At 39.1% G+C, this 12,282-nt stretch overlaps 1 pseudogene; it reads left to right on the top strand.

Annotated features, from left to right (window-relative positions):
• The first annotated feature begins 544 nt into the window (after positions 1-544).
• LOC131333455 (ubiquitin carboxyl-terminal hydrolase 17-like) lies at positions 545-10,823 on the top strand (annotated as a pseudogene).
• The last annotated feature ends 1,459 nt before the right edge of the window (positions 10,824-12,282 follow it).

Consider the following 12,282-nt stretch of genomic DNA (forward strand, 5'->3'; position numbering starts at 1 on the left):
CCAATAAAAATAGTTTTGGCATTATTATTTCCTATTTTATTTTACGATTGATGTCCGGGTCAATTTGCATGTGCTTCAACTAATTTCCTTCTGGCCCGCTCGAAGGCAGGCCACTCAGGCCAGAATTACAGAATCCACAATAATTACTACTCCCTCCGTCCCTTTTTAAGTGTCTTGCTTCGTAATTCCAACTTATTAAAAAGACATCATCATTATACCTTTCACATCAATTTTTTCCTCCACTTTCCTTACTTACCCATCATTATTACACTTTTACTCACTTACTTTTTAAAATGGAATCTACTTTTAGGGACAAAATAGACAATTCATCAACTTTTACCCACTAACTTTACAAAATGGACACTTATTAAGGGACAGCCCAAAATGAAATACCGGATTATAAATAAGAGACGGAGGGAGTATTTTTTTTTACGACTTGACCCCAAGAATCGAGAAGCAAGATCAATTGTGTGAACAACAAATCCACCAAACAACTAAACTAACATTTAACGGCTAAAATAAGTACGCCAGTATATACAAAAACAAATTTCCACGCATACGCCATATGTGTGAAAATTTCCCTCTCTCTCTCTATCTCTCTCTCTCTCTCCAAAACCCCCTAAAATCTCGATCTGAAGAAATTGGAATTCCGAAATCTCTACCAGAAAAGCCTCTCAAATCCTCATTCCTCTGCTTGCCCCAAGCCACATTCGTTCTATAAATTTTTATCCACACATATGCATACATGTATATGCACATATATATTGTTGTGTAATTGTATTTGTTGTACTGCTATCATCCCCGTCGCAGCCACCGCCGGTCGGCCAGTTGCATGCGCAATCCGTGCAACCGCCACTGCAATTTCAACGGGAGGATCTATGTATGCGAAATTAGGGTTTCATAGCCTCGGATTCATGCGATTGGGAGCGAGATAAATGCCAATTGGAAGAGATCTAGGGTTTCCGTACCTGGTAGTGTTTTTAGTGTTGGTAGGGCAGTTGGTGATTGGATTCCTCGTCCGCCGTAGATGGAGGCGTTCGGTAGGAAGGAGGGAGGAGATCAAGAGGCTCCTTGTAATGGCGGCGGCGGAGGAGGATGCGGCTAGGGCCGAGGAGGAGGCGGCGGCTAGGGCCGAGCTCGAGGCGTCAGCTGGTTACGCCTCGAACGTAATTTCAGCACCGTACGCCTCGAGCCTAATTTCCGTGCCGTTGCAGTACCAGTGTGCAGTGTGTTTGAGCCCCACTACGACGCGCTGTGCTAGGTGCAAATCCATTCGATACTGGTATGGTAATTCGTGACCAAGCAATGGTTGGACCACAACGTTAAAACACAACTGTATCCAGAACCGTTCGGTGTATGTAGGCCCATGTACATTGAACGGCTCCGAACACAATTGGGTCAAGGCTTTTTCTTCATAACCTTTGTGCATGAAGCAGTTGATTTTTTTTTCCTGTCATTTGGTTGTGTTTTTGTTACAGTATATTTCAGTGAAGAATAGGGTCTGAATTTGTTCACCCACCTGAGAGAGAAAAATTTGTGAGAACAGTAGAATGAGAACACCCTAATATTTTAACCAATTGTAGGTGAGATTAGTGTTGACATAATTGCACTCGTTTGTGATATTTTGGGATGTTGTGATCGTGATTGGAATTTGGTTAAGCCGTTAAGGGATTCACTTTGGCCATTGTTTATGGTAATGATGGAGAGATTTGGTGAGAATGGGCTTGGTATCTTGAGAAAGAGGAATTATAGGTAGGAATTTTAGGAATTGATGCATAGGGTATAAAGGAAAACAGTTACTGGAGGAGTTTGATTCTTTACACAAGTTTAGTTTAACATGTTGAATAGTTGATGTTTGGAGTCAAAAAGGAAATATGGCATTTGAAAACAATTCAGAAAATGTGGGAGGGAACTCTGCCTTACGGTCGACTCGGGCATGTCCAACAGACAGTTTGTCCTGCTAGGTAAAAACAGTCCCCAGGGTTTGATGGCAGCATCACCTAATATATATGCATTGAACTTACAGGTGTACGGTGATGAATGTGTGGCGCACGATGTGATATGCACTCAAAAAGGTGAAGCAATCACACTGGAGGGGAAAATACATGTACTTATTAAGTGTTGTGTAGTTACGGGATGGATTTAATGATGGCAGAATGCCCTGTTAGACATTATGCTCATCTTTGGTGAAAATTATTTTTAATTGAAAGAACAACAGTTGGATGTGCAACAACCCTACCATGTTGTTCCAGCAGAAACTTTCATCCCTCTTCACCTTTGAACTAGTGATGCATTTGGATTTGGAGTCCTGAACACCCTCATGGTAATCATCTTTGAACCCGTCTCCACCATACCTTGTTACATCTTTTATGCACGTCTTGTCTCCGAAGACAACTGAGAGGGTGAGAGTGTTAAATTTGTTGGAAGTTGGAACTCAAAAATTTGTGCACAAAGAGGGAGGGATGGTGGTGGCGATGCGTGATAGAGGGGGATGGTAGTCCTTAAGTATATCTATTGTACTGCAACTAGGGTAGTTTCCTTGTCCAAATCGTCAATCAAAGCGAACTGTTAATGGCTCCAATTCGTTGATGATTTCTAGAACATGTTGATTTTATAATTATACTTTTAAATGATAAAGATACATACTAAAAGTAATTATTTTAGGGGGTAAATAAATAGGTAGTTGGTCTTAAGTGATCAATTGAGAATCATGTGGTCTAACAGGGAAGGCCCTTGCGTGTATTGCAAGAGATTCAATGAATGGGTTTTTGGCTCCCTTTTTTGCAGGAAAAGGGTTAAATAACCATTTTAAGGTCTATAGGATTCAGGACTTATTGCATGCTATCTTGTGTCTTTTTCTTCCTGCAGTACATTTTTTATTATTCAATGACATATGGTCCCATGCACGTAGATTTATTGAAACAAGAATCTAGGATACATTATACTAGAATATTAAAATTTGATATTTTAAATCAAATTGAGAGAAATTTGATATTATAAGAATCCATAAGCGATATTATAATCATTACTAGATTGATTGCTTCATAAATTTCAGAATGACATTCTAAATCAAATTGAGAGAAAATTTGATATAATATGAATCCATATGCGCTGTTATAATCATTTCGAGACTCCAAGCTTCATAAATTTCAGAATGACGATTTAGTTTTGTACCAAAACTGAAGTCTATCTAGATTAATGAAAGAAAGACCCTTTATACGAAAACTATGAGAAATGACTTAAAGCATATGGAGTATAACTTTTTCCTTTTATTTTATCTTCATCAAATGGATAAACAATAAAAATAATTTAGTTAGCAAGGAAAAGAAATTTTTTTTTTTTTGCAGTTCATATAATCCTATTACTCTTATTAAAAGGGTTTTTAATACTCAAATCGCCACACTTTTTAGACATCTCACTCAATGACTTCAAATAATTCTTTTTGGAAGTGAGACATGTTGGCAAAGGGAATCTTTCTTGTCTGTATCAAATTGAATTGGATGACATTCACCGTGAATCATAAAATTTTCGTCTCCCAGGGATTCACAGCAACTCACCCAAACATACAAATTGATAGCTTGGTTCATCGAATCAAGTCGCTTGATACATGTCATGAATCGTGTGGTTCTGATAAGAGGGTTGTATTTTGATTTTATATGTTCTCTCTCTGACCTGTTAGATTAGTTCTCTTTACTTAACAATTGACGATGGTATCCTGTCCACATGTCTATAACCCCTGTATCGATGGCCTTCCATTAATTGGACCTTGTGAACATTACTTTGATTTGTGGTAATTTCTTATCTGTAATTAGGGCTGTAAATGAACTGAGCCATTCGCGAACTGTTCGAGGCTCGGTTCGGTAAGAGCTCGTTCGAGTTCGATTCGTCTGCTAAACGAACTGAACCTGAACCTCAATTCTAGGCTCGTTTCGTAAATGAACCGAACCTGAGCCTAACGGTATTCGGCTCGGTTAGGTTCGCGAACCTATACTTAAATTTAATTAATAATTCAATAGGGGTCTATTTGTAAATGTAAAAAATTTTAAGGTTGTATATATAATTCAATACTTATTTTTCTCCCAAATTCTATACGATCAATGAGAGAGTTTGGGTTCGCTTGAGTTTAATGAGTTAAGCCGAATCAAACCTGAGTCTTGACGAGCTCAATTCGAGCTTAGATTCGGCTCGGCTCAATTCATTTGAGTTTAACGAGCCAAACTCGAGCCAAGATGTTCAAGTTCGAGCCGAATCCGAGCCGAACTCGAGCCAAACTAGTATCTTAAAGAACCCAACCGAGCCGAACTCGAGCCAGACTAGTATCTTAACGAACCCAACCGAGCCGAACTCGAGCCTTGAAAAATTTTAACGAGCCGAACTCGAGCCGAGTTGTTCAGGCTCGAATCGAACTTGAGCCGAACCCGAGCCGAACTCATACCTTAACGAACCCGAGCCGAACTTAACAAGGTTCGGCTCGATTCGGTTCGTTTACAGCCCTATCTGTAATGGTCCATTTTGTGAGTATTGTTGTTTCCCCCTCAAACGTGAAGCCTCCTAGTATATGGGTAATTGGGAACTTTCTAAATTTCAGGAGGATTGCTGTAGTTATACTTCATTTTTGGTATCAACTTACTTCATCTAGACTCTAGAGTAGCAAATCAATCAAATTTTAGTGATCACAACATATCATGGGTAGTATTGCCAAACTGGTCTTGGGTTAGCTACTAGATTAGCCCAAGGGCGGGAGGCAAGCCCTTCACACCACAACCCCAATGGGTGTTCTGGAAAGGAAAAGAGCTCGCGCGCGCGCACACACACAGAGGTTATTGACTCCCTCCATCCCACAATGTTAGTCTGTTTCGATTTCCAATCATTTGAGGGGATACACATTTAATGCACTAAAATTCAAGTTAAAACTATGTGTAACATTTTGCAAGGTTTAAAAGTATCCTTAACCAGATGTGTAGTTCTGGAAAGTAAAAGAGTTTTGTGCTTGACTTTTCAGCGTGAACATGTATTTTGGGATGCCCCAAAGTGAAGGAGTATTTATTAGCGTTATTTGGTAAAGTCAGATTCTTATGATCGGCCCGTACTTTCCAGTAGTTATTTTTTCTTGGATTTAATTTATCCGAGCTTCAGCTTACCCAGTGTCTGGAACCTGTCCCTACATCGATAGTTCCTCACATGCGCATTTTTCATCTGGCATGCCTCGAAGATCCAGAGATAGATAAAATTTGGTTTATTCCTGAAAGGATCTACTGTAAAAAACCTGAATAAACAAATGTACTTCTGAAAGGAAATTCCTGCCTTCGATAGATAACTTTCCCATTTTAGTACTGTTATTGGTAGGTAAATCTTAAACTTGATTCTCAGTTGGATTATCTTAGAAGGATACTTCCTATCCTATAGTGATTCTGTTATGGCGTACAAATAATCTGATTCTGCCATATGTTTTAATTCCACATGTAGGCCTCTGCTGTGGATTTGTATGCATATAATCTGGTGCCCAGTACTGACACGTTTGATGTTTTCAGTAGTCCAATATCTTGTTCTTTTCTAGGCTTTTGAGCTTATAAGTTTGCAGTTATTCAGTTGGGAATTTGACTGTTTCAGCTCTGGCAAGTGCCAAATTGTTCATTGGAGACAAGGCCACAAGGAAGAATGCCGTCCATTTACATCTTCCCATGAGAGCAATGAGGAGGGAGGTTCCTACCAAAAAGTGTTGAAACAAGATGAGCGCAAGAGTCATGACAACAGCATTGAGACTAATGAGAAAGAGAGGAATTCTAGTTTGCATGATAAAGAGAGATCAGATAAACATCAGTCCACTAATGTATTCCCCGATAAGCTTGAGGCTAGTTGTATGAACAGTGTGGATGAAAATGGCCAACCACGTTCAAAGGGTACCGTGTTTGTTGATTCCGCTAATTGCCCTACGGGTTCAGGTAAGTTAAACCAGATCAAACCTGAATGTGCTGATGAAGATAGTCAAGGTGATTCCACAAGCTCTTCAGGATGGACTGCTGATGGATCCAATGAGTCTTTATTTTCTGGGCCTTCTACTCCATCCTCTGGTTTCTCTGAAGGAACGATAGACTCCAGTAAGCCCAAAGTGGATGATGCCCTTGATGATTCTGCTGAGTCTGCTTCCATTGGAGCTGATGATGCCAACTTGCAAAATTCTCAATCTTTGAGTTTTTCCTCCAAATTCCATAGGAACACCGTGCTACCTGTTGTTGAACAGTGTTCTGATACCAAAACAGTCAAATTGGATAAGCTTTATTCATCTGAACCTAGATATTGCTCATCCAGCACTTACGCTAACCCAAATTCAAGTGCTGGAGGGCCTTCAATTAGTACAGATACTTTGAAGGAGAGTAGCATCCGTTCAGTGACCCATGAAAAGTCAAGTCATTCAGGTAATGACACTGGCACTACTTTGTGTCCGTTGGGATCCAGAGGTGATAAATCTAGTGCTTGTGCTGAACATACTAATCCGGGTAAGGTTGAAAGTGCTCAGGCAACTGCTACTACTGAGTATGCGCATTGTTCACCAAATGGTAGGAATGGTGTGAAAACATGTATGCAGAAAGTTGTTGGCCAGCTCAGAGCCTCTAAAGGGAGTGAGATGACTGGAAGATACACTACCAAGGTTTAGCAGCACTCTTTTTCTGCATTTTTTTGGGGTCCAGAATGCTTATTTTTTGGTTTTGATATTGGATTTCCTTGGTTTTCACAGGGCCTGTTTCCATACGAATTATTTGTCAAGCTTTACAATTGGAACAAGGTTGAACTGCAGCCATTCGGCTTGACAAATTGTGGGAACAGGTTAGTTAGAGCTGTTCTTTATTCTAGAAAGGCAAATAGTAAGTGCTATAGTATTGTTTTTAGGAGGTATGAAATTGTTTGTGATGTTCAAGGATTGTCTTCATCTCACTCAATCTCCTGTTCTCCAATTTGTAAATTTAACTCATATGAGTGCATTGATGTTGCTTCAATTTTACAGTCGCAAGATTAAGAAAATTGTTTATCTGACAGATTAGATTGAAGACATAAGCTGGAATATATTGCTTATTCAAACAAAACAAAGAAAATTACTCATCTCCAACAATGCGCACATGCAAATACACGATATGCCAGTACCATTGTTTAGTGCTTGTATGTCTGTTCGCGATACTCTGTAATCACGCATCTTTATTTATGATTCTGTGTGCTTTTTAGTTTGATGTAGTTGGCTTCTTTTTTGTTTTTGTTTTTCTTGTGTTTGTGTCATAATGTGTTCCTAACGCGTAGATATTTCTAATGCTCCTGCAGTTGTTATGCCAATGCCGTGCTCCAGTGCTTGGCTTGTACACCGCCTCTTAGTGCTTATCTTCTCCAAGGACTTCATCGTAAAGCATGTATATTACTAAACACTATTTATTTTGCAGGATGCACTACCTTAGAAGTTTTTGAGAGGCATGTTTATTTATTGTCTAGTAGTGTTGAATTGATTTATGTTTGTGTTTGATTTAAGGTGAAAGGAAAGGCTGGTGCTTCACCTGTGAATTTGAAAGTTTAATTCTAAAGGCAAGGGAAGGGACTTCTCCACTGTCTCCAATGTCTATACTAGCTCAGATTCAAAACATTGGAAGTCATCTTGGTAACGGGAAAGAAGAAGATGCTCATGAATTTCTAAGGTGAATTAAATTCTGTAGATGGGCAGTGTGATTAGATGAGTTTTTGTATGTAGTCTTTGTCATAGTGAGATGGTTTTCTGTGCAAGTCAGCTAATGATGATATTGACAGGTATGCTATCGATGCAATGCAATCAGTTTGTCTCAAGGAAGCTGGAGTGAGTTCAGGAAGCTGTTTGGAAGAAGAAACAAGTCTCATAGGGCTTACGTTTGGGGGCTATCTGCGATCAAAGGTATTTCGTGGTCTAACGTTTAGAACTATATAGAAATCAGAAAGATAAAGCGAGAGTTTTCTTTCTCTATCTTGAATATAAGTAACCCAATTGGACTTCGTTTTTTTATTAAAATAAAAAAGGATATCAATTATCCATATGAGTTTGATGCTCTGCTCTGCAGATTAAATGCATGAAATGTGGAGGCAAGTCTGAGCGGCACGAAAGGATGATGGATCTCACTGTTGAAATAGAAGGAGATATAGGAACTCTAGAAGAAGCGCTACGAAAGTTTACTGGCACTGAGATTTTGGACGGTGAAAACAAGTACCAGTGCACCAGGTTGGTTTGTTTTGTTTCTTATAACACAAGAAAGCAACTCTTTAGAATGATTTTTGGATGGCGATAGTAGCTGATTTTTCAAATTTTTTTCCCGAAACACTATCTATAACTTCTTGGCATAATGGAAGCCAGATGGTTGCGCACTGTGTAGAGTTTTTTTTTGTCAAGCGGTATACAGGGGTTAGGGGGTAGTTAGTAAGTTAGTCCACAGGGGTCCAAAGGTTGTCCATAACCCTGAACCACAAACGAACCACAAACGCCCCTAACGGGGCTTGAACCCTGGCCTCCCACAAGGGAAGGACCAGGAAATACCATTGAGCAACAAGCCCTTTGGCCACTGTGCAGGGATTCAAAAGTTGCATTAATGTCATTATTTTGTTGATATATGGATAGCATTCCCTTCCATCATCAAATGTGGCTCGTCCCTTCTTTGCCTGGATTCTTCCTCTTTTTTTAACATTCTGGTGAGAACTCTCGCAAGTTGCTACGTCATGTTAGTTATGTTTTGGAATGAGGTGGATTTTAAACTCCATGCATTGGCATGGCGTTGCTCGATTGTAGGAGTTGAACCAGGACAATCAGGCAGACGGTCCCATGTCTAAAAGTTTCAAATAGGATGAAAAGAGGCTCTTTATTTTCGGTAGGACAATAGACATTAAGGTACTGACTTCGGATTTATATTTTAACAGATGTAGATCCTATGAGAGAGCCAAAAAGAAGTTGACAGTCCAGGAGGCTCCTAATATTCTTACGATTGCATTGAAGAGGTTTCAGGTATTTGGTAACCCTGTATTGTTGAGCATATTTTACTCTTCTTAGTGTTTTCAGATCTATTGCTTACTTTGCATGAATTGTGCAGTCGGGTAAATTTGGAAAGCTTAATAAATCGATTAAGTTCCCAGAGATTCTGAACCTGGCACCATATATGAGTGGAACAAGTGACAAATCACCTGTATACAGGCTCTATGGGGTGGTGGTTCACTTGGATATCATGAATGCCGCATTTTCTGGTCACTATGTGTGCTACATAAAGAATGGCCAGAAAAAATGGTTCAAGATTGATGACAGTACGGTATGTTTTTCTTAACTATAAGTACCTGTTGGAATGTCTAGTTTGTTTTGTTAGTGTTATTTGATTTGTTTTCCTGAAATTTTCTTATGGCGATTTTGAAGCTTTTGACCCTTATGCTTCTTATGGTTGGGTAGGTAACTGCTGTGGAACTTGAAAGTGTCTTAACAAAAAGGGCATACATGCTTCTTTATGCTAGGTAACCCATTTATCCTCTCTTTCAGGTTGAGATTTCAGTATCTGAGTGGTTAGATATCTAACGAGGAATATTTTTGTAGATGCTCTCCCCGGGCGCCAAGAGTGATAAGGAATTCTATAATACCGCTCGATCCAGTAAAACCAAAACATCTTATATTCAAATCAAAAACTAATCCCACAAGTTCTTGGGACACCTCTACCCCCAATCCTTTAAGCGGTCATACTGGCATTGAATGCATACGCGCAAATCACATGAGGAAGATTTTGGAAGAAGACTCTTCGAGCGAAAATTCTTCCTCTCTATTCTCTGAAGAATGTTCCTGCTGTAGTTCTGAAAGCAGCAACAAGGACTCTGCTACCTCCGACGACTATGATCACCTTTTCATTGATCGAGGGAGGGATTGGAAGAACTCATCTGATTCCGACTCTACTTCTTCTGACTCTGACCAGAATTCTCCAAAATACCCCTCGACCAATGCGATTCGAATTCGGAATGTAGAATCAGATATTGACAGAAATAGTTTTTGGGGTAGACTACCAGACCGGAGCAGTGATTTGGAAGGTAAGTCTAGTGGTCCCCTTTTGAATTCTGATATAGCGAAACAGTGTAGAAACTTTAGGGAGTAGTAGTAGTAGTCGTAGGGAAACTGACTCAGACGGATTAGGGTTGGCTAACTCTAGAGCTGGTGTATCTTCAAGTAGAACGGGTTAAGTGTGTTTTTATGAAGGTTTTGAGTTGGAGGAGAGGGGAAATAAGAATTGGGGAGGAGAGGGTAGCCAGGGACCCTGCAGTGTACTGATTGACTATCGGGTTGTAGTGCACCTCGGTTTGCTCCACCTCAAGCCCAGCGTCAGGATATGAACTGTTAGTTTTTCAGGGTCCGCTGAACGTATTTTCTGTGCAGGAAATTAGGTTATTCGAACATTAATAGCCGCATGATCGGTGGACAGTGGTCCAGTTCTTGGAAACCAATGTTATTCGATCGTGTTGCTATTAATATCCGATCAAACATTATTTTCTGCACTAGTGAATGAGCAATTTTAGATCGTGATGATGGGCTGGAGGCGGATCTTGCTTAGGTGCGCTACGACCTCATGATCCTCTTGGTCACTATAGTTTCCTGTTCCAGAGAGCATCTATGTATTTTACACGCTTTCTGTTGGCCACCATTTTGTGACTCCTCCCCCCTTGATGTAGTTTTATATATATGAAAACATCCATTTCTGTAGTGTACAGTAGGATGGGATAAATGGGCGGTCCCTTAATGAACTGTGTTAATGGATCCGCAGATGTAAGATTTGATTAATGCATAAGATGAATTCGCTATATGTTGCTATGTTTTATTCGCGACGTTTTTCTGTTGCTTTTTTTTGTAATTTGTACAGTAATTTGTTTCTTTTTTCCGGGACCAGTGAGTCCCTTTGCAGTTTGTACTGTTTGGTTCACAGTATATGTTGCGGTTTCTTAAAAAAGAAAGAAAGAAATGGTACTTTGTGGGTGTGTGCGAAAAATTATTTTGATAGATTTTTAGATTCTAGCTTCTAAAAATCAGATTACAATGTTTGTCAAAAATATAATATAACTGATTTTTAGAATCTATAGGTTCAGAGAACTTGAAAAATGAAAGAAATTCTCAAAATTTCAAAGTTGGGTTTGGATAGCTTTTGGGATTTTGCAACATAAATTTTCAAAAAGTAAATGAATTTTCAAAATCTTGCAGCAACAACAAACATGTTTTTCATCTTCTAATTTCGAAATCTAAAATCTGCAATAGACTCTAAAGTTAAAATTAGGAATCTATATCTACAGTTATCGCAAAATGCCATTATCGCAAACACACAATTAGACGTTTGAAGGCTCCAATTATAGCTTTTAGCTTGCAACTTGTTTTTGACTCATTTTCAGCCAACTTTTTTTTGTGAGTTTTTAGTGGTTGGTGTGAGATTTGACCAAAATTATTATAGAGTTTTTTTTTTTTTTTTGGGGTATATATTTGACAAAAACCAATGCGCTCGTAGTAGTTGATCCTATGCAAGTTGGTCAAACAATAACTAATAAGCACCAAAAAAAAGGAGAGAATTTTTTAGTGTTGCAATGCAAGCCCCAGGCACTCGGACTGCAATGCAAAAAATATCCTGCAACTTTGCGTGTGCTGGTACCCTGAGAAGTGAGAACTCATAGTCTTAATAAAGAGAAATGATTTTGCCACTTCTGTTTTTTGTTAACGTCATTTTCTTGTTGCAGGGGAGTGGCGTTAACAAAAAAAGGAGTGGCAAAATCAACAATCTTAATAAATGCCAAAACTTTAGACAGTTGATGTAGTTTTTGTTCCCTGATCCTTTTTTTTTTGTGGGTATATAAAACCTAAAATTTACAAACATAAACATGTTCGATAAACCAACACTTGTGGCCCCAAAATTTTACCTAGATAAGATATGTCCTATTTGCAAGATGGAAGGCCTGCCAGCTCACATCCGGCTATCAGCGACCGCCTCTAGCCCTGTGACCACCGCGCAATCGAATCTCTCTCTTTGGTAGACGGTGATTGTCGCTTTGTTGGGGGATTCACTTCTCACCACTACCTTATACTCCCTTTGACCTATAAAATTGGTTACCTACAAAATTATGTGTGATTTTTGAAATAATGTATTTACTAAAATAGATTTTTATTTTTTTTTCCAAATGAAAATTGATAACGTTATCAAGCAGACTTTATTTAACAAAATACGAATAGAAGTTCTGACCCACTCAAAATAAATCGGGCTCGGATCCTGTCCAATGAATTCC

The sequence above is a fragment of the Rhododendron vialii genome, chromosome 7a (assembly GCF_030253575.1).
Source record: "Rhododendron vialii isolate Sample 1 chromosome 7a, ASM3025357v1".
Lineage (NCBI taxonomy): Eukaryota > Viridiplantae > Streptophyta > Magnoliopsida > Ericales > Ericaceae > Rhododendron > Rhododendron vialii.